Source organism: Oryctolagus cuniculus, chromosome 19 (genome assembly GCF_964237555.1).
Source record: "Oryctolagus cuniculus chromosome 19, mOryCun1.1, whole genome shotgun sequence".
NCBI classification, from domain to species: domain Eukaryota; kingdom Metazoa; phylum Chordata; class Mammalia; order Lagomorpha; family Leporidae; genus Oryctolagus; species Oryctolagus cuniculus.
The window spans coordinates 62,363,396-62,386,530 of NC_091450.1; the positions used below are offsets into that span (position 1 = coordinate 62,363,396).

The 23,135-nt window shown below is 39.0% G+C and overlaps 1 long non-coding RNA gene across 3 annotated transcripts in view; it reads left to right on the forward strand.

The window, feature by feature from the left end:
• LOC103346506 (uncharacterized) overlaps positions 1 to 22,455 on the forward strand; it is a 58,077-nt gene extending 35,622 nt beyond the window's left edge. Inside the window, exons 2-5 of one of the 3 annotated variants that reach the window (XR_007913558.2) lie at positions 2,772 to 3,337; positions 3,683 to 3,838; positions 4,376 to 4,454; positions 17,151 to 22,454. This is a non-coding gene — a long non-coding RNA (uncharacterized lncRNA). Of the gene's footprint in view, positions 1 to 2,771; positions 3,338 to 3,682; positions 3,839 to 4,375; positions 4,455 to 17,150 lie in introns of all 3 variants that reach the window. The other 2 variants (XR_007913559.2, XR_011384429.1) reach the window with 2 other exon arrangements.
• Positions 22,456 to 23,135: the final 680 nt, after the last annotated feature.

Consider the following 23,135-nt stretch of genomic DNA (forward strand, 5'->3'; position numbering starts at 1 on the left):
GTAAATCTTTGAGAACAAGTTTTACTACTAACTCTCATAATACAACTCTCGGAGGACAGAAGTCCTCCATGGGAAGTTAGTGCACAGTGACACTTGTTAATTTAACTATTAACACTCTTATATATGATGTCAGTGATCACATGAGGCCCTTGACATGGTCTGCCTAGGCTATGGGAGCCCTTCAAATCCACAAACTACTTCAGTATTAGACAAGGCTATAAGCAAAGTGGAAGTTCTCTCCTTCCATCAGAGAAAAGCACATCCTTCTTTGGCGGCCATGTTTTTCCATTGGGATCTCACCCATAGAAGTCCTTCATGTAGGACAGTTTTTGCCACAGTATCTTGGCTTTCCATGACTAAAATGCTCTCATGGGCTTTTCAGCCACACCAGAAAGCCATAAGGGCTTATTCTGAGAACAGAGTGCTACTTCAAGCAATTGTCATTCTATTAGTAAGACTTAGGTATTTTCAAGCAATGAGAGCTTAACAACAATAGCAGAAAATCCAAGACTCAATACACATGAAATCCTCATTTCCTAGCTCAGTTACTAAAACAGCAAAGAAAAAAACCCTTGAATAGGAGAATTAGCACACATACTCACCCTACTACTTGGAGCAGTTTAAATGTATTGAGAAAAGTAAAGGTCAAGAATCAAATCTCTAAACTTTTTTGGGGGGAGATTTTTTTTCATTTTTTTTAAGCTTTGATTTAGTAAATATAAATTTTCAAAGTACAGTTTATGGATTACAATGGCTTTCCCCACCCCCCATAACTTCCCTGCCATCCACAACCCTCCCATCTCCTGCTCCCTCTCCCATTCCATTCACATCAAGATTCATTTTCAATTATCTTTATATACGGAAGATTGATTTAGTATATATTAAGTAAAGATTTCATCAGTTTGCACCCACACAGAACATAAAGTGTAAAATACTGTTTGAGTACTAGTTATAGCATTAATTCACATTGGACAACACATTAAGGACAGAGATCCCACATGAGGAGTAAGTACACAGTGACTCCTGTTGTTGACTTAACAATTTGACACTCTTGTTTGTGGCGTCAGTAATCTCCCTAGGCTCTAGTCATGAGTTTCCAAGGCTATGGAAGCCTTTTGAGTTCACTGACTTCAATCTTATTTAGACAAGGTCATAGTCAAAGTGGAAGTTCTCTCCTCCCTTCAGAGAAAGGTACCTCCTTCATTGAAACACTGAGGAAATCTCCAACTAAATGCAAACTGTAAAAATAGAAAAGTTGAAACAAGGAAAATTACAATCAAAGATGGGTTAAGAATGTCAAAGATCAGATTTCAAAATTCAAAGATAAAAATTTCTTGTGAGTCTTTTCCTATCAGAAAACCTGGTTGTTTTGATATTAACATTTAACATTAACAAATTCTAACTTCATAACAATATGCCTTTGACATTAATACTTAATTTATAGAAACTCATATGGCCAATTCCATGGTAACATCAGCCAATGTTATTTCACACAGGATCCATCTTTCACAAAACTAGAACATTTTATATTTCTCTCAGCTCATTGTCCTGTTCTGTTACTTTTTCCTTGCCAACACCATTTTACTTTAGGACAAATATTACTCACTTTTCCCCTTAATCAAAACACATCATTTATATTCCATAACTTCATGCATGTCTGTCTATGACAAAGAGATTTTTAAACTTTTCTCTTAATATTGAGTATCATATATTTGTTAGAATTATTCCTTAATCTTAGTTACTCAATATCTAGTGAAAGATTAGTAGACAATGTTAAATTGACATATTTTAATAATTTATGATAGCAGCTACTTATCATCCCAGTGCTTTTTATAGAATTTAAGATGTCAACTTTACATTTAGAAACATTTTCCTTCTTCATATTTACCTAAGTTTTAACAATTATACTTAGATTTAAGAAACCAAACTATTAGACAAGCATGGTTGGGCCATTTTCTTGACAAAAAAAAAACTCTAAAAACTGAATTTTACTTCATATATATGAAGCAGTGCACACTGTTTGGTTTTAGGTCAAAATTATACCTTTATTATTTTAAATGTCTACCAAAAATAAGTAACATTTGCTTGACTAGCATACCTAGGCACAGACATATGTTAATAACTCTGAAAACATTTTTATTTTGTTTTTACAAAAAAATTATTTGAAAGGCAGAGTTATGGGGTGGTGTGAAAGAAAAGAGTACAAGGATGGGCCAGGGCTGGGCCACACAAAAGCTATTAGCTGGAAAATCTTGGTCTCCCACTTGGTTGGCACCCAACTAGTTGGGACATACCCATTGCCTTCTCAGGCCCATTAGCAAGAACCCAGATCAGTAGTACATAGTTGCTGGGAATTCATCTGGCACTCAAATATGGCTGCAGGCATTGCAAGTGAAGGCTTTATCCATCACACTATGCCTACTCCTTTACCAACAAATTTCAGACAACCTAGTGTACCACAGATTTATTTAAGGCATGGGCCCCAAGAGTACTTAGATTAGTTTCTTTGTGTGAGTACACATTTGTCCATGTGCCAAATTATCAGAAATAGTAAGGGGATTTTACATTACAGACACAACTAGTACCATGTACAAACGTGTAACACACATCACAGTTTTCACCCTACAAAATCACATACACAACATGGACAATCACTTACAATGAATCAATTGATGTGGCCCATGGGACACACATTCCCCTCCTCTGCTGTAGATGGGTTCCTCTAGGTGCTGGTGCAGCTTCTCAATTTCACCAAGATGCTCTTCCCACAGGTCAGCCCCTGCAACCATCCCACCAGGACAGAGAAGTGGGAGAGAGAAAATGCTGGTTACTACTTTGCCAGAAGAATGGACTTTGCCAGCAGCCCCTCAGCAAGATCACCATCCTTCTGCCAATCCCTTTGTCTCCTCATACAGGCACCCAGAGGACACTGGTTAACTTTGGCCCAAGAGTAAATGAGCTTTCAAAACCAGAGAGCCTCCTACTAAGAAAATCCCATGGACCTCCTCTCACACAGTTGTCTGCTATGTGAGAGTTTCATGTTTTAGAAAAATAACAGAAGGATTCAAGATAGGACCTACCTAGCATCTGGAAAGCTATGGCCACCTCCTGTATGTGACTTTAAGGATAACAGAGACGGCCTCACTTGACCTGTCTTCTAATATTACCTTTCATTTTACTGATACACAACTGAACATCTTTAGAAAGGACAAATCCTTTTGTACAACCCTTGGAGAGAAGGCTTAATGTAAAAGCACATTATCTTCAACACATCCTACATGGTTAGTTGCTGAAACTGGATGCATCAGACAGCCAGCATTGGTCCATGGGTCTGCAGGTGGGTTACAGGAGGAAGGAGAACCTCCAAGGAAAGAAAAGGATTCAGAAAAACAGGAGGAAAGCTAATGAAAGGTTACATTACCTGCGCATTTCTTTTCTGAAAACTGCAATTGTCTTTCTCTTGGAACTGAGCTGCATCACAGTATTTGCCTGCCTAGAGATACCTGCCCACTTGGTATAACTGCCTTTCATGCATTGGGTATATGTGCACGATGGGGAACTGCTTGCCTCTCTATAACAACATCTTGCAGCTAGAAGCCAGTACTTGTTAGTGCTTGTGCCTAGAAAACTGTAAGAGTGGCCATGGGGACAAGAGATCCTTAATTTTCCCCTTCCCTTGCAGAGCACTGAGGCCTCAGGCATGGAGAATTAAAGGATGTACTTAGAAAGTACCAAGTGTGTGTGCAGCCCTTTCACTTCATACCCACTCTGTGAGAAGGCACCAGAAAGGGAATGGAAAACAAAGCCCGCCAAGAAAGGAAAATAAGTCAAGTCTTTGGTATTCTTCAATTTCTCTTCTTACTTTCACTTAGTTTAGAGATTCTCCCCCTTTAGTTATGTATATATTTTATCCACTACTTCATTTTTAAAGAGGTTAGAAGGTATTTGTATAGTTCAAAGATGCATTTGGCAGCAAGTAGTAGAAAATGCAATTATGGCAGCTTGAAATGAGGGACATTTTTCTTTCTGACTTCATAAGGAGTCCACAACTGGGTGGCTGCTGGCTTTGGTTCAGTCTCAGACAATTATTGCCAATTTTTCTATGCTTCTATTAGATTTTTATGACACAATTCTCATGTTAATATGATATTAATACAAAAATGAAGACGTATTCCATGTAGTTCATAGATACAATTTGGATGTAGCTTTTATTGAAAATACTCCTAATGTGGTTGGCCACAACTGACAAAATAAAATTATACTTCTATTATTAGCCTTGTGTAAGATTTATATATTCTGTGTAGTTTGGAGTTTGGGAGTCACAACTAAAGAAAGACTTTCTACAGTAATATTTTATGTCTTTTACTCTTTTTAGCCCTCCTAATGATCTTGGAACCATCTTGGAAATAGTACAAAGAAGACAAAACTGAAGCTACACCAAAGTCAAATTTAAGGTGGGTTTAAACCTCACTAAAAATAAGAGAATGTGTTGTGTCATAATTTTGCTCAAATAAATGGATAGACATAATGGATTTCTCCTATTATTTTTTCACACTTGATGTTATAGTTAGTTCTAAGTCCATTTCTAAGTAATTTAGCCTTTATTTGTTAAGTATAAGTTAACTATTCAGTTGAGATGATAAAGCAGATTTTGTGGAATATAGTATTATATGCCAGAAACTTATATCTAAAATGACTATTATAGGCTATTTCTGAAGGAAAGTCAGATTTACACCTTGTGGTGCAATCCCCGTAGAAAAGTAATATACATAGGAGAGCGCATATCAAGCTATTACTTTAGCCCTGATAGTATAAGCCCATATTATCACTCATGAAACTTGTGACCATTTTGTTTCAATGATAGCAAAATCACACCAAATAAAAAGCATTATTTTTTTGAAATTTTATAGAAGTTACACAAATTTCATGCATTTCATATGTACAGATTTAGGAACATAGATATACGTCCCATGCAAACCTCCTAATACCCAAGACCAACCCTTCTTCTTCCTCCCTCTTCCATCCCCATTCTTAATTTTTACAAACATCTACTTTCAGTTTACTTAGTTATCATAAGTTCCAGCCTTCATTAAGTATAAATTAATGATAATCAGTTTAATTTCTTTTTTTTTTTTTGATAGGCAGAGTGGACAGTGAGAGAGAGAGACAGAGAGAGAAAGGTCTTCCTTTGCCGTTGGTTCACCCTCCAATGGCCGCCGCTGCAGCCGGCGCACCGCGCTGATCCGATGGCAGGAGCCAGGATCCAGGTGCTTTTCCTGGTCTCCCATGGGGTGCAGGGCCGAAGCACCTGGGCCATCCTCCACTGCACTCCCTGGCCATAGCAGAGAGCTGGCCTGGAAGAGGGGCAACCGGGACAGAATCCGACGTCCCGACTGGGACTAGAACCCGGTATGCCGGCGCCGCAAGGTGGAGGATTAGCCTATTGAGCCACGGCGCCGGCTCAATCAGTTTAATTTCTAATAAGTTTGCATCTTTTAACTGCACAGTTGAGGTCATTTACATTCAAGGTGAGTGATGATAAATAATGACTTGCCCTTCCATTTTTTGATAAATATTCCTATTGTTAAATTTGGATTTCTTTTGTACTTCTACTAGGGGATTTTCTGCCATCTCATTCTTTCACAATTATGGATATCATTCTGTGTTTCTGTGTGTAGCACATCCTGAAGCATCTTTTGAAAGGCTAGATGAGTGGCAACAACTTCTTTCAATTTCTGTTTGTTGTAGAAAGTCTTTATTTCACCTTCATTCATAAGTGAAAGCTTTGCAAGGGTACAGTATTCAGAATTGAAATCTTTTTTTTCTTTAAAGACTTGGACTGTATCTCTCCCTTCCCTCCTAGCCTGTAGGGTTTCTGATGAGAAGTCAGCTGTGAGTCCTATTGGAGATCCTCTAGAAGTAATCTGGCATTTCTCTCTTGAATATTTGAGAATCTTTCCTTTATGTTTTATTGTGAAAAGTTAGACTACAATGTGTCAAAGTGAAATCTTTTTCTGGTCATGTCTGTTAGGGGCTCAGTGTGCTTCCTGTACTTGGACATCCCTCTCTTTCCCCAAATTGGTGAAGTTTTTGTAAACATTTTACTAAATAAGCCATCTAGTCCATTCTCTCTTTACACACCTTCAGGAAATCCTAAGACCTGGATGTTGGGTCCTTTGATAATATCCCATAGGTCTCCAAAGCTATTTTTACATTTTCTATTTTTATCTTGTTTTGCTTTTATTTTTTTTGGTCTAACTGTAATATTTCCAAATATTTCTCTTCTAGTTTGGAAATTCTTTCTTCTTCCTCACCATGTCTGCTGTTATGGCTGTCCATTACATTTTTATTTGATCTGTTGAATTCTTCATTCCTAATATTTCATTGCAATTTCTCTTCTTCCTCCTCCCTCTCCCATTCCCATTCTTACTTTTACAAAGATTTATTTTCAGTTAATTTTATACTCATGGGTTTAACCCTACACTCAATGAGTAGAGAGTCCACTGACTAGCATGAGAAAAAAATAACATAAACAAATAAACAAACAAAAAACATTGTTCTTCAACAGTCAAGACAAGGGCTGTTCAAAATCTCGGCATATCAAGAAGTGTTCCACTCCTATAGATTAACTTTTAGATATCCCTTTAGTAACCACAGATCAGAGAGACCATATAATATTTGTCATTTTGTGACTGGCTTATTTCAGTAAGTATAATGGTTTCAAGTTGCATCAATTTTGTTGCAAATGACAGGATATCATTTTACCACTGTGTACTATTCCATAGTGTATATATACCATAGTTTCATATCCAATCTTCTGTTAATGGATGTCTAGGTTGATTAAATATCTTCATTTTTAAAGATTTTTTTAATTTATTTTAGAGGTAGAGTTACAGGCAGAGAGAGACAGAGACAGAGACAAAGGTCTTCCATCCACTGACTCACTCCTCACAATGGCTGGAACAGAGCCAATCTGAAGCCAGGAGCCAGGAGTTTCTTCCAGGTCTCTCACACAGGTTCAGGGGCCCAAATACCTGGGCAATCTTCTGCTTCTTTCCCAGAACATAAGCAGAGAGCTGAATTGGAAGAGGAACAGTTAGGGCATGAACTGGCACCCATACAGAATGTGGGCATCACAGGCAGAGGCTTATCCCACTATAGCACAATGCTGGCACCCCCATATCTTAGCTATTGTAAACTGAGCTGAAATGAACATGGGGGTACATATTACTCTTTCATATACCAATTTCATTTCCTTTGGAAAAATTCCAAAGTGGGATCTCTAGATCATATGGCAGATCTATATTCAGATTTCTGAAGTATCTCCATACTGTCTCCCACAGTTGCTGTATCAGTTAACCTTCTCACTAAGAGTGCAAGAGGATTCACTTTTCCCCACACCCTTACCAGCATTACTTGTTTGTTGATTTCTATGGGAAAGACATTCAAACAGGTGTAAGGTAAAACTTCATTGTGATTTTGATTTGCACTTCCCTGATGGCTATCCATTCTGAGCATTTTTTCATGTGTCTGTTGGTCATTCGAATTTATGCTCATCAAAAATATTTGTTCTTTTGCCCAATTTTTAACTGGGTTTTTTTGTTTTGTAGTTGTTGAGTTTCTAGAATTCTTTTTTAATTTTTTTTATTTTTTAATTTTTTTTTGACAGGCAGAGTGGACAGTGAGAGAGAGAGACAGAGAGAAAGGTCTTCCTTTGCCATTGGTTCACCCTCCAATGGCCGCTGCGGCCGGCACACCGCGCTGATCCGATGGCAGGAGCCAGGAGCCAGGTGCTTTTCCTGGTCTCCCATGGGGTGCAGGGCCCAAGGACTTGGGCCATCCTCCACTGCACTCCCTGGTCACAGCAGAGAGCTGGCCTGGAAGAGGGGCAACCGGGACAGAATCTGGCGCCCCAACCGGGACTAGAACCCGGTGTGCCGGCGCCGCTAGGCGGAGGATTAGCCTAGTGAGCTGCGGCGCCGGCCGAGTTTCTAGAACTCTATACATTCTGTAAATTAACCCTTTATCAGTTGTATAGTTTGCAACTACTTGCACCTACTTGTCTGGGTATACAAAGCTAATTGATTTTTTTGTACTGATGTTATATCCTGATGCTTTACAAAACTCTTTTATGAGTTCCAATATTCTCTTTGTGGAGTCTTTTGGGTCCCTTATGTATAGAATCATATCACCTGAAAATAGGAATAATTTGTTTACCTCCTTCTCAGTTTGTATCCCTTTAATTTCTTTCCTTCCTAATGGCTCTTTCTAAATCTTCCAGGACTATATGAAGCAGCAAGGGTGAGAGTGGGCATCCTTGTTTGGTTCTTCATCTGAATGGGAATACCTCCAATATTTTCCTATTCAGTAGGATGCTGGTTGTGTGTTTGTCATAAACTGCCTTGATTATGTTGAGAAATGATCCTTATATACCCAATTTGCTTAATATCTTCAACATAAAAAGGTATTGAATTTAATCAAATGCTTTCTCTGCATCTATTGAGATAAGCATATGATTTTGTTCTTCAGTTTGTTAATGTGATGTATCACATTTATTGATTTTGGGGTGTTGAAGCATCATTGCATACAAATAGATTGCATACAAATCCCACCTGGTTCAGGTTAATTATATTTCTGATGTACTGTTGGATTAGAATGGCTAGTATTCGTTGATGATTTCTGCATCTATATTCATCTGGGAAATTTGTCTCCAACTCTCTTTTTCTGCTGTTTCTTTTCTGGTTTAGGAATTAAGGTAATGCTGGTCCCATGGAAGGGGTTTTGAAGGATACTCTACCTTTCAATTGTTTTGAAAAGCTTTAAAAGAATTGGAACTATTTCTTCTTTAAGTGTCTGCTAGAATTCAGCCGTGAAACCACCTGGACATGGGATTTTCTTTGTTGGGAGGGTCTTTATTACTGATTCAAATTCCGTATTGGTTATTGGTATGTTTAGATGTTTAATGTCTTCATGACTCAATTTTGGTAGATTGTCTGAGTCCAGGAATCTATCCATTTCTTCTGGGATTCCCAATTTGTTGGCATACAGCTCTTTGTAGTAATTCATGATGATTATTTTTATTTCTGTGGTATCTTTTATTATGTTTCTTTTTTTATCTCTGATTTTATTGATTTGGGTCTTCACTCTCTTTTTTGGTTAGTTGGGCAAATGGTGTATCAATTTTGTTTATTTGTTCAAAAAATCAGCTCTTTCATTTCACTGAATATTTTTTATTTTTTCTTGGTTTCTATTTTGTTTACTTCTCTAGTTTTAAGTATTTCCTCTACTAATTTGAGGCTTGGTTTTCTGTAGTTTTTCTAGTTCCTTGAGATGCATTCATATCTCACTTATTTTGGCCTTTCCAATTTCTTGATGCAGGCACCAATTGTCATAAACTCCCCTCTTAATATTGATTTTGCTGTATCCCATTAAACTTATATGTTGTAATTTATTCTTTTTTTTTTGACAGGCAGAGTGGATAGTGAGAGAGAGAGACAGAGAGAGAAAGGTCTTCCTTTGCCGTTGGTTCACCCTCCAATGGCCGCCACTGCAGCCGGCGCACCGTGCTGATCCGATGGCAGGAGCCAGGAGCCAGGAGCCAGGTGCTTCTCCTGGTCTCCCATGGGGTGCAGGGCCCAAGCACCTGGGCCATCCTCCACTGCACTCCCTGGCCACAGCAGAGGGCTGGCCTGGAAGAGGGGCAACCGGGACAGAATCCGGAGCCCCGACCGGGACTAGAACCCGGTGTGCCGGCGCCGCTAGGCGGAGGATTAGCCTAGTGAGCCGCGGCGCCGGCCCTGTAATTTATTCTTAATTTAATTCTAGAGTTTTTACTTCTCTTTTGAATTCTTCTGAGATCCACTGTTCATTTACAAGCATGTTGTACTGTCTCAATGTGTTTGCATATGTTCTAGAGATTCCTTAGCTGTTATTATTTTTTGACAGGCAGAGTGGACAGTGAGAGAGAGAGACAGAGAGAAAGGTCTTCCTTTGCCATTGATTCACCCTCCAATGGCTGCCGCAGCTGGCTGGAGCGCTGTGGCTGGTGCACTGCACTGATCCGAAGGCAGGAGCCAGTTGCTTATCTTGGTCTCCCATGGGGTGTAGGGCCCAAGCACTTGGGCCATCCTCCACTGCACTCCCTGGCCACAGCAGAGAGCTGGCCTGGAAGAGGGGCAACCGGGACAGAATCTGGCACCTGACAGGGACTAGAACCCAGTGTGCCAGTGCCACTAGGCAGAGGATTAACCTATTGAGCCATGGCACCGGGTTGTTTTTTTTTTTTTTAATGTTAAAGTCTATTTTGTCTGATATTAGGATGGTTACACTTACTTTTTTGCCTTCAGTTAGCATGGAATATCTATTTCCATTCTTTCATTTTCAAACTATGTGTATATTCATTGGTGAAGTGTTTCTTGTAGACAGCAATTAGATCTTATTTTTTAATTCCTTCAGCCAGTCTATATCTTTGAATTGGAGATGATTTTAGGCCATTTAAATTTAAGGTTACTATTGATAAGTGACAATGTGGCCCTGCAATTATTTTCATAAATATTCCTATTGTTTACTTTCTATATTTTGACCTTTTACTAGGAGAATTTTTACCTTCACATTGCATCATAATGATGCATATCATGTTGTGTTTCTGTGTGTAGCACATACTTAATCATGTTTTGTAAGGTTGGATGAGTGTTAACAAATTTCTTCAGGTTCTGTTTGTTATGGAAGGTTGTCATTTCACCTTCAATCATACATGTGAGCTTTGCAATGTACAGTTTTCTGGGTTGACAGTTTCTTTATCTTAAGACTTGTACTATGTCTCTCTAATCTCTTATATCCTATAGAATCTGATGAGAATTCATCTATGTGTCTAATTAGAGATCCTCTGAAACTAATCCATTTTTCTCTCATTCACATTTTTTATATCTCTCCTTATGTTTTACTGTGGAAATTTTGACTACAATGTGTTGTGGTGAAGATTTTTCCTAGCCATGTGTATTAAGAGTTCTATGTTACTTCTGAACTTGGGCATTTATTTCTTTCTCCAAATTATGAAATTTTCTTTAGTTATTTCAGTATAAAGGCCTTATAATCTGTTCTCTCTTTCTACAGATTCAGGAAATACTAAGACCTGTGTATTGGGTCATTTAATAGTAACCCATAAATCTCTAACACTGTTTATAATTTTTCTATTTTCCTCTTCCATTTGTGTGTGTGTGTGTATATGACTGAAACATTTCCAAAGTTTTGTCTTTTAGATAATATTTTTTCTACCTCACAAAGTCTGTTCTTAAGGCTTTCCACTGTATTTTTTAATTGATATATTGATTTCTTCATTTGTTGTATTTCATTTTGAATTCTAAATTTTAATTTCATGGGCAAATTTTTCATTCACGTCATTTACAGATTTCTTTAATTTGTGAATTTGCTTCTCATTGCTTCTGAGTAATCCTATGATTGTTTGTATTCTGTTTCAGACATTTCATCAATCTCTTCATCTTAACATTCTAATATTGAAGTTTCATGTTTCTTTTAGGAAAGTCATTTTGTCTTCCTTATTTTTTAAAGATTTTTATTTATTTGAGATATACAGCTACAAATATAGAGGGAAAAGACATATTGAAAGGTTTTTGTCGATTGGTTCACTACCCAAATGGAAATTATGGCCAGTACTGAGCTGATTCAAAGCCAGGAGCCAGGAGCCAGGTTCCTTGTCCAGGCTTCCCATGCAGGTGCAGGGGTCCAAGCTTTTGGGCCATCTTACATTGGTTTTCCAGGCCACAAGCAGAGAGTTGAATCAGAAGAGGAACAACTGGGAAACAAACTGGTGCCCATATGGGATGCCAGGCCACTGGCAGAGCATTAGTCTACTATGCCAAAACACTGCCTCCAACTTCCTTATTCTTGCTTCTTGAATTTCTGTACTTATTTTTATGCATTTGTGGAGATACTTGTTGATTTTTTCCCTCTTACTGTTCTTACCTTTGAACTAGGCCTCTGTGGTTTAATAGGGTGTCTGCTGTTTCAATGAATACCCAGAGGTGTGTGTTGAGTGTTTCCAGGGAGCTCTGATCAGCGCTAAAGGGTAGGCCAAGTATCCAGGTGACTACCAATTTGGGCATGGTAGATCTCTTGTTAACAGAAAGGGAGGTATTGTCATCTCTCTAACCACACCCTCACTTCCTCTCTAAAAATGTGATCAATGCTTAGGTATTAGCCATCAGTGAATGTGATACTCATCTGAGATTCCACATGAACAAGGAATCTGTGCAGTTCTGAATGTGAGCATGGTTCCCACTCCTGTGACCCACCACAGGTAATCAGGGAGCTCTGAGGGTGTGAAGCTGCACACAGTGATTTCCTTGAGATCCAGCTACACTTCATACCCTCTTATGCAGTCACAAAGTTCCTTCTGTCTCAGCACACAAGGCTCCAACATTCATGAGATGTGCACAAAAGAGCTATGACAGCTGCTACCTACTTTTGTCTAAAATGGTGCCCTCCCTTTCTCATCTGGTTTCTGGGCAGCATTGTAGGGGATAGGGAAAAAGAAAAGTGTCCCTTTCTTGATTGAGTGAGCAGGCATCCTGATCCTCTCAGGGCTCTTGGCTAGAATCAAAGACAGTGTAGTCTTCTAGGATCTCCCTCAGGCTAAATCTCCAGTGTCATGGGCAATTACAGTCTGATCTCACCTTCCTCTCCAAGCTGGCACTTTTTTGGCTCTGTGCTGTTGAGGTTTTGTGCTGTGTCTGTGCTCATTGCTGCACATTTGCACCTTCCACACAGTTCCATGATGTCTCTCCTCCTGCTGCAGAATCTCCAATGGAGATTTTCCTCTAACCCTCTCCTGAGAATGCACTTTCTCCACTTTTTAAAAACTATTTTCCCCTAGCCTATAGCAGCCCATCCTTTCCCTATTCTACTATCTTGCAACCCAGAATTTCTTGTAAGGCTAATTTGGTAATGGTGAAGTCTTTTTTTTCTTTTTTGCTTATCTTGGAGATACTTTATTTCACATTTAGTTTTTAAAGATAGCATCACTGCTTATAATATTATTGGCTGGAAGATGTTTTTTCAGACCTTGAATACAACCTCTCACTCTCTTCTGGCCTATAGAGTTTCTAATAAAAAGTTTTCTGTTAGGGTGTTTTTTTCTTTTTATGTAATTTGACACTTTTATTATCTTTAACATTCTCTACTTGTCTTTATTTTTTTTGACAACTTTTCTACAATATACCTTGGAGAAGATTTTTTTGGTTGAGTCTTATTGGGGTATTTTGTGTTCCTTGTATCCTGATGTCCCTGTCTCTTTCAAGACCAGGAAAATTTATGACTACTATTTCATTTAATAGCTTTTCAATATATTTTACTCATCTTCTTATTCAGAAATCAATATCATGTGAATATTTGTCCATTTAAATCATTAAACCCATATTTCACATAAACTTTGTTCATTCTTTTAAATAACTTTCTATTTGTTTTTTTCTACTTATTTGTTTTTCTTTTTTAAAGATTTATTTATTTATTTGAAAGTCAGAGTTACAGAGAGGCAAAAGCAGAAACAAAGAGAGAGAGGTCTTCCAACTACAGTTTCACTCCCCAGATGGACACATCAGCTAGAGCTGCACTGATTCAAAGCCAGGAGCCAGGAGCCAGGATCTTCTTCCAGGTCTTCCATATGGGTGTGGGGGTCCAAGGTCTTGGGCCACCTTCCACTGATTTTCCCAGACCAGAACAGGAGAGGTGCTGTGATCAGAAGTGGAGCAGCAAGGACTCAAACCATTGCCCATATGGGATGCTGGCACTGCACGCAATGGCTCTAACCACTACATCACAGCACTGGGTGGTTGGGCTATTTCAAAAGTTTTGTCCAGTGCTGACATCATAAATAAGAGTGCCAATTGTTAAATCAACAACGGGAGTCACTGGGTACATGCTCCCCAAGTAGGATCTCTGTCCTTAATGTGTTCTACTATGAAACTTAAAAACAACACTACTAGTCAAAAAAATACCCTATACCTTGTGTGGTTGTGTGAGTGCAGCCTGTTGAAATCCTTGCTTAGTATATACTAAGTTGATCTTCAGTATATGAAGGTAATTGAAAATGAAACTCAATGAAGGGCGGGATGGGAGAGGGAGTGGGAGAGGGGAGGGCCATGGGAGGGAGGGAGGTTGTGGGGGGAAGCCACAACAATACAAAAGCTGCACTTTGTAAATTCACATTTATTAAATAAAAAAATAACTATATAACAAACAAAAAAAACAGAAAAAAAAGAACTTAGTACTTTACCCTTTTAGTATTTTTTTATGTTCTACTTAAAACTATTGGTTAAACTCTATAATTAATACACAATTACTCTTAGGTGTTTAATTAATGCTATAACTAGTACTCAAATAGTATTTTACACTTTGTGTTTCTGTGTGGGTGCCAACTGTTGAAATCTTTACTTAACATATGCTAAATTGATCATCTGTATATAAAGATAATTGAAAATTAATCTTGATATAAATGGAAGGGGAGAGGGACTAGGAGAGGGGAGTGTTGTGGGTGGGAGGGAAGTTATGGGGGGGAAGTTATTGTAATCCATAGCTGTACTTTGGAAATTTATGTTCATTAAATAAAATAAAATATAAAAAAGTTTTGTCCAGATAATAAATCCTTTCTTCCACTTGATGTATTCTGCTTTTGAAACTATTATATTTTTACTTCACCAACTGAAGTTTTCACTTCCAGTATTTCTACTTTGTTATTCTTAATGATTTGTATCTCTCTAGTGAAATATTCATTCATTTCAACATTGCTCTCTCCATTTCTCTTGCATCTCATTAAGTTTCCTCACAATCATTATTTTGAATTCTAGTTCTGCAATTTCATTGATTTTGTTTAGATGATGATCTAATTATGGAGAAATCCTGTGTGCTTTTGGTGGTGTCTTGCTACATTGCTTCAGTTTTACTTGGTCCCCATGTTGATGTCTTTGCATCTGATGTACTAATCCCTTCTCTATGGAGCAAGTTTTATTAGAAAAGATTTTATGGTTTAGATGGCATGTAGAGTATCATTTAATTTGTTGCTTTGTCTTTGATTCTAGGTGAGCCCACAAGGGTAGCCTTTGAGTGATTTCTTTTTATTCAGTGTCAGATGTGTCTATAAGTGACACAGTGGTCTATTCTGATGTAGTTCATAGGATAGAAGTGTGACTTGGAAGTGAATGTGGACTTTCAAGTTGCGTATATTCAGTCCCCAGAGAGTTTGGTGCATTACACTAGGGATTGTGATTGCCAGGGTCTAATTTTTGTTCATATTGACAAAAAGCTGACTGTCCCATTGTCTCACCAGAGAGCTTGGGAGATTTGGGGGGCATTTGTCACCAATATCTGGGGATCTATCACTGTATGATGTGACTGGTTCCTTCTTCAGGTCTTGCTGAGAAAGTGGCAATGGTGCTCAGACTGGTAAAACCAACATTCCTAGTCCCTGGACTGAGAGATGTGAACTGAACCATATCCAGTCCTACAGAATGAGTATAAGGTATACAGAATATTTTGCAGTGGCAGATATAGGTTCAGAATAGAATGCAGACAGATCTTCCTTGGGGTCCACAGGGCCAATTCTAGTTGAGTGGAGCAAATTAGTACTGACTTTTACAGTGCTAGAGTATCCAGGAACCATGAAATCATTATTTAGATCTTTCAGAGTATGAGTCAGGTGTGGGGGATAGTGATAGCCACCTATCTGAAGCAAAGTGATGTAGATAGAGCACTCCAGATATCACATGTGCAAATCACTCCAAAGTTTATAACATAAATGTCAACAGTCCCAGTTCTGCAAGTCAAAGAAACTGACCCCAGTTCTCACAAGACATACATGGATTTTTTTTTTTTTTGCTTTGTGCCCATGGCTCCTAGCACTATGGTCTAGGAAGTAATGCGGGAACTTCCTCATGTCAGATCCAGATATTTTGGGGGCTACTGTTCTTGCTATTCCCAAGTAGCAGAAGAGAACTCCCCTGAATCATATAGAGTCAATGGATACAGCTTTTGGGATTATGCCCAAAACTCCTACTGTCACAGGGGGCAAGACATCTGTTCTATATGGTGTGAGTTGCTCTGACTCTGTTCTTGTCACTTCTAATAGCAGCAGAACAGATATTAGCTGCATGACCCTGGAAAGTTGAGTCTGGTGTTCTGCAGATGTAGGGGACGGGAGGGAAGCTAGGTGGCTTCATTTTTCAGAACCAAATTGTTGCTCAGACATGGTTGGCTCCCAGTTAGCATGAGTTAGGGACTGTAAGATTCCTCAGGCTGGTGCCGTGGCTCACTTGGCTAATCCTCTGCCTGTGGCACCAGCGCCCCAGGTTCTAGTCCTTGTTGGGGCACCAGATTCTGTCCCAGTTGCTCCTCTTCCAGTACAGCTCTCTGCTGCAGCCCGGGAGGGCAGTGGAGGATGGCCCAAGTGCTTGGGCCCTGCACCTGCATGGAGACCAGGAGGAAGCACTTGGCTCCTGGCTTCAGATCAGAACAGTGTGCTGGCCCAACAGCCATTTAGGTTGTGAACCAATGGAAAAAGGAAGACCTTTCTCTCTCTGTCTCTCTCTCTCACTATCTAACTCTGCCTGTCCAAAAAAAAAAAAAAAAAAAAGATTCTCCCTCAAGTGAAACTGCCACCAATGGGGCACAAAAAACAACTTTTTACAGTGGGAAGGTGGTAATTCCCAGCTGGCAGCTGGCTGTGCCACACAGCTGGCTGCAGACATCTCTCTGTCCTCAATCCTTATGATGTTCAATGGAATCTCTTTTATGTTTTATCATTTCTTCACTGGTGATATATGTCACAGATGTGTCTACTCTACACAGCTTCATGAGGAGCTATACTAGTGGAACTTCCTTATAGTGACTATGATGCTGGGATGGGCACCCTGATTAAACCATCCTTTGAAATCTGGGTGGAAGTCTCTGTCTTCATGGATTTGTTGGTCTTCACTAAATAGGTGTACTCTGAGGCTGCATGCTGATATTGTTGTCCAGACTACAGTGACACACTTGTTGTAGATTTCCTCAGCATATGTTTCACCTTGCTGGCACCTATGCTGTTTTGTAAATTCCTCTGGAATTCAATTCTTACACTTTCACTTTATATTTCTCCATAGAGGTCTTCCTGCCATTAAGTACAACTCAACCTGGCCTTACGTGCTCCTGTTTGATGTCACAGAGACATCAAAGATTGTAAGATTATCTTATCTCTTCAGTGCTATATGCCTCCAAAACCAGTGCTACATGGAAAATGTCAAGCTCTGACATCAACAGATGACACACCTGCAATTTCTTAAAAAAAATTACTGTTTCTTGGAAGATTTTGTAACATTTCTTCACTTCTGTGAATTTGATGTGGCAGTGATTGAAAGAGCAACTTCAAATACCTCTATGATGCCTTCTGGATCTTTCTCCATTGTCTTGCTTATTAACACGTGATTGTCTTTTGTCTGAATTGACATTTTTAACAAGACTTTTGTCATTGACATCTGCCTGTCCCAAACATAAGAGTGCTTCTTCTTTCATTCTCTGGCCAACCTAGGAATTTTCCAAGTATTTTTGCCCTGTTCCCTTTGGCTACTGATTATCACTGTAAAATATATGATTAACACCCATGCCACCATTTGAATATATTATGGCTTTGAAGTCCCCTCTGCCAAAATAAAATCAATACACAGTCTTTAAACTCAGCATCACACACTCTCAAGACAAGGATGAAAAACAGTGAAGTTATTTGCCACCACGTAACATACATAGTTTTCAGTTCAGTTCCCCATAGGAATCTCATTTCCATCTGAAATCTCATCAGTATGGCCTTTACTGTCCACATTTCTACCAGCATTCTAGTCTTCTGAGCCCTTATCATAAATTTATGATTTCTCTAGCCTTCTCCAATTTCTTACAACCTTTCACATCAAAGCAATTTCAAAGGTTCCTCCACAACCTCATGTACAATTAATTGCATAACTCAACTTCTTGGCACCAATTTTCTGAATTACCCCACTATTTGTTATTTTACTAAACTACCTGAGAGAAATTTCTTTAAAAAAAGTTTGTTTCATCAAGATGCAGTGGCTTCCATAGTTATATGAGATTAGGTATCATAATTGCTAACCAGGTTCTTGCAGGCCCACAGATATAATTCTAAACAGAAGCATAATATGGTGGACAGTGAAAACAGGATTTACATAATAAATCAACCATTGTTTTGACTTACTCAATTGTGATGTCATAAGCCACCACTGTGATGTGCTAAAAATTGTGATGTCATAATAAATCATGATATCCTAAAAACCATTGTGATTTCATAATCAATTGAGAGGTCATAAAACCACTGTGATGCCAGAAATAATTGGGAGGTCATAAACCAACAATTATGATGTCTTAAATCAATCATTTTTGTCATAATCTACTGTAATGTCATAAACCTCCATTGTGATATCTTAAATAATCGTGGTGTCCTAAAAGCTATTGTAATGTCATAATGAAATGTATTTTCAAAAACTATTGTGATACCATAAAAACACTGTGATGTTATAAGCTAAGATTGTGATGATGATTTTGTCATCATCAATTGTGATGTAATAAACCATGATGATATCATAAAAATACAATGTGTTGTCATAATTGTGAAATAAAAATAATTGTTATGCGGCCAGTGCTGTGGTGTAGTGGGCTAAGCCTCCACCTGTAGTGCTTGCATCCTATATGGGTGATGGTTTGTTTCTCAGCTGCTCACCTTACAAATCCCACTCTCTACCTATGGCCTGGGAAAACAGTGGAAGATGGCCCAAGTGCTTGGACCTCTGCACTTGTATGGAAGACCCAGAAAAAAGCTCCTGGTCCCTGGCTTCATATATGTTCAGCTCCACCCATTGTGGCAATTTGGGCACTGAACCAATGGCTAGAAGACCTCTCTGTCTCTGTCTCTGTGTCTCTCTCTGTAACTCTACCTCTCAAATTAATAAACAAAATCTTTTTAAAAATAAAAGAATCATTGTTATCACAAATTTACCATTGTGATGTCATAATAGATCATGAGATTATGAAAATAATTTTATCATAAAAATCATTTTGTTCAAAATCAATTCTGATGTTCTAAACTGCAATTTTAATGTCATAAATATTCAATTCAGATGTAATAAACCTATATTGTGATGTCATAGAAAACCTGATGTCATATCATAAGGAATTGGGATTGATAATTCTAAGAGTATGACATCATAATCAGTGATGTCATAAATCGATGTTTTGGTATCATAATCTGTTGTGATATCACTAACCATTGTGATGCTATTAACCAATAGTGTGATACCACAAATTTACCATTGTGATATCTTTTTTTTAAAGATTTTTTTGGAAAGTCAGTTACACAGAGCAGGGAGAGGCAGAGAGAGAGAGAGAGAGAGAGAGGTCTTCCATCTGATGGTTCACTCCCAAATTCGCTGCAATGACTGGAGCTGTGCTGATCTGAAGCCAGGAGCGAGGAGCTTCTTACAGGTCTCCAATGTGGGTTCAGGTACCCAAGGACTTGGGTCATCTTCTAATGCTTTCCAAGGCAATAGAAGAGAGCTGTATCAGAAGTTGAGGAGCCAGGACTTGAAGGCATGCCCATATGGGATGCTGGCACTTCAGGCCAGGGCATTAACCTGCTGTGCTACAGTGCCGGCCACTCATTGTGATATCTTCAGGCAACCATTCTGCTATCATAATTAAGCATGACTTCATAAAAACCAGTGCAACATCACAAATCAGATCATCATAATTAATTGTGGTGTCATAAACCACCACCATTTTGATGCCATAAATCAAGTGTGATGTCATAAATCATCATTATGATATTGAGATTGATTGTGATATCATTAAAACCATTTAATGTCATACACCAATAATGGTATGTCATAATTCAAACATTGCAATATAATAAACCATGGCATTGTCATGATCAATGAGAAGATATAAAATGTGACATCATAAGCCTACCATTGCAACATCAAAATTAATTGTGCTGTCATAAAACATTAATCATTTAAAACATTTATCATAAAACATGTATCATTTAATTTTGGTGTCACAAATATAGCTATGCCATAAAACATTTATGTGGTGTCATAAATAGACCATTGCTTTGTTAAAACCATTTGTGATGTCAAAAACCCATTGTTGTTAGTCCAGTATGGTGCCACAGTAGATTAATCCACTTCCTGTGTCACCAACATCCCATGTGGATGCCAATCCAAGTATCAGCTGCTTCTCTTCTTTTCTAGCTAACTGCTCATGAAGCTGGGAAAGCAGCAAAGACGGCCCAAATAATTGAGACCCTGTGCTCATGTGGGAGATCCAGTTGAATATCTTGGCTCCTGTCTTTGGACTGGTATAAACCTACAACTGTGAAGATATAATACATTCTGTCATAAAATGGTCATTGTTTCAAAATGAACAATTGTGACATCAACTGAGATGCCATAATCAATTCTCATGTCATAAATCATGATTGTCGGGGCTGGAACCATGGCTCACTTGGTTAATCCTCTGCCTGTGGAGCTGGCATCCCCTATGGGCACCAGGTTCTAGTCCCAGTTTCTCCTCTTCCAGTCCAGCTCTCCACTGTGGCCCAAGAGGGCAGTGGAGAATGGCCCAAGTTCTTAGGCAACCAAGTGCACTGCAAAAGCATGGGAGACCAGAAAGAAGCACCTGGCTCCTGGCTTCAGATCAGTGCAGCACCAGCCATAGTGGCTATTTGGGGAGTGAACCAACAGAAGGAAGACCTTTCTCTCTGTCTCTCTCTCTCACTGTCTATAACTCTACCTGTCAAATAAATTTTAAAAAATCACCACTGTTATGCTATAAACCTACCATTATGATGTTATGAATCAATTATTGCTTAGTCATAAATCATGACTGTGATATAAGCCAAAATTATGCCATAATAAGTTGTGATGTCCTAAAAACCATTGTTATGTCATAATTTTACATAAAAAACATGATATAATAAACAATTGTTATGCCATAAATATAGTATTGTGATGTCATTAAGACATTGTGATGTCAACATCAATTATAATGTCCTTAAAGACATTTTGATATAATAAATATGTATTGTGACCTCATAATTAATTGTGATGTCATAAAATCCACTGTGATATCTTTAATCTACTATTATGACTTCATAATCAATTGTGATAACATAAACCAACATTAAATCATAATCAATTGGGGCCAGCACTGTGGTGCAGTGGATTAAAGCCCTGGTCTGAAGCACCGGCATCCCATATGGGCACCAGGTCTAGTTCTGGCTGCTCCTCTATCAATCCAGCTCTCTGCTAAGGCCTGGGAAAGTAGTAGAAGATGGCCCATGTCCTTGGGCCCCTGCACCCACGTGGGAGACCTGGAAGAAGCTCCTGGCTTTGGATCGGTGCAACTCTGGCTGTTGTGGCCATCTGGGGAGTGAACCAGTGGATGGAAGACCTCTCTCTCTGTCCCTACCTCTCTCTGTAACTCTGTCTTTCAAATAAATAATGTAAATCTTTAAAAAAATCATAATCAATTGTGCTGTCATGAAAACCATTGATATCAAAAGCAATATTATCATGCCATAAAACAACTCTTGTGATGTTTTAAAACACTGTATTGTCTTAATCAATTATTGTGTCATAAATCATCACTGTGATATTGTAAATGTATTATTGTGCAATATATTTTAATGTCATAAAAACATTGTAAGTCATCCAGAGTCATGCTGTGCATTCATATTTAGAAGCATTGCTGTGCTACTATTGTCCTGAACTTAGAGTTTAGAACATATTCCTGTTTTCACTTTGTGAGGATACCTTTTGGCACACCTACAGCACTATCACTGGGCTCCGGAGGCAGCAAAAATCCAGCAAGGAAGTACCTGATGACACATGTTTTATGTGCATCTAGAAAAGCATGATTTCTTTATAAATTCACCACATAATAGGGACAATAAAGAAGAGAGACATCTTAGGAATATTTCAAAATGGCAGAATATGGAATGAATAGAATTGTACTAGGCTAGCGAAAAATAGTCAAGAAAAAAAAAAAAAAGGAAGTACACTCTCAGGGAAAAATTGGAGAAAAAACCACACTAGAAATTCTACAAAGAAAGGGTAATACTGTATACATATGTAGAAAGTGCAAATTCTGGCTGGCGCCATGGCTCACTAGGCTAATCCTCTGCCTTGCGGTGCTGGCACACCAGGTTCTAGTCCTGGTTGGGGTGCCAGATTCTGTCCTGGTTGCCCCTCTTCCAGGCCAGCTCTCTGCTGTGGCCAGGGAGTGCAGTGGAGGATGGCCCAAGTGCTTGGGCCCTGCACCCCATGGGAGACCAGGAGAAGCACCTGGCTCCTGGCTTCAGATCAGCACGGTGCACTGGCCACGGCAGCCATTGGAGGGTGAACCAATGGCAAAGGAAGATCTTTCTCTCTGTCTCTCTCTCTCACTGTCCACTCTGCCTGTCAAAAAATAAAAAATAAATAAAAAATAAAAAATAAAAAAAAGAAAGTGCAAATTCACAGCACAAACACAGACACAACACATGACTGCAGCAGCTGATAGAAGCAAGCAGAGGCTTGGAGACAGAGGTGAGACTAGATTGTAGTATTTTGTGGTGATATAGCCGGAGGGAGAGCATTGCATGAGTTAGCCTGGAGCCTAGAAGCAAGAGATTATCAGTGGCAGACCCAGTGGAAGTAAAAGAGCCACATTTATCTCACCTTATTCTGCCCACAATAGCACCTGCTTCCTGCTGAGAAAGTGAGAACACCACTTTTGGGCTTTTTATATGCAGAGCAAGCGGCTGAGATAAGATGTCATCTTCTCAGCAGTACTGGTGGCAGTGGCAGGGAGAGGGCAACATTTGACGAGTGGCTCTTGTATATGAGTGTGATCCAGAGATTCTAGCAGAGGGAAAAATCCACAGTCTCCATAGACTTTGAGCCTGGCTGGGAGGATTGACAGGTGGAGGTGAACCCACTCTGTGCTCCCAGCCCTCCAACATACCATAGGCTCCAGGGCTCAAGCCACCTAGACAGAGGTGGCTCAGGAAACATCTGCCTCTCTTTTGACTTAGAGAGGCTGGC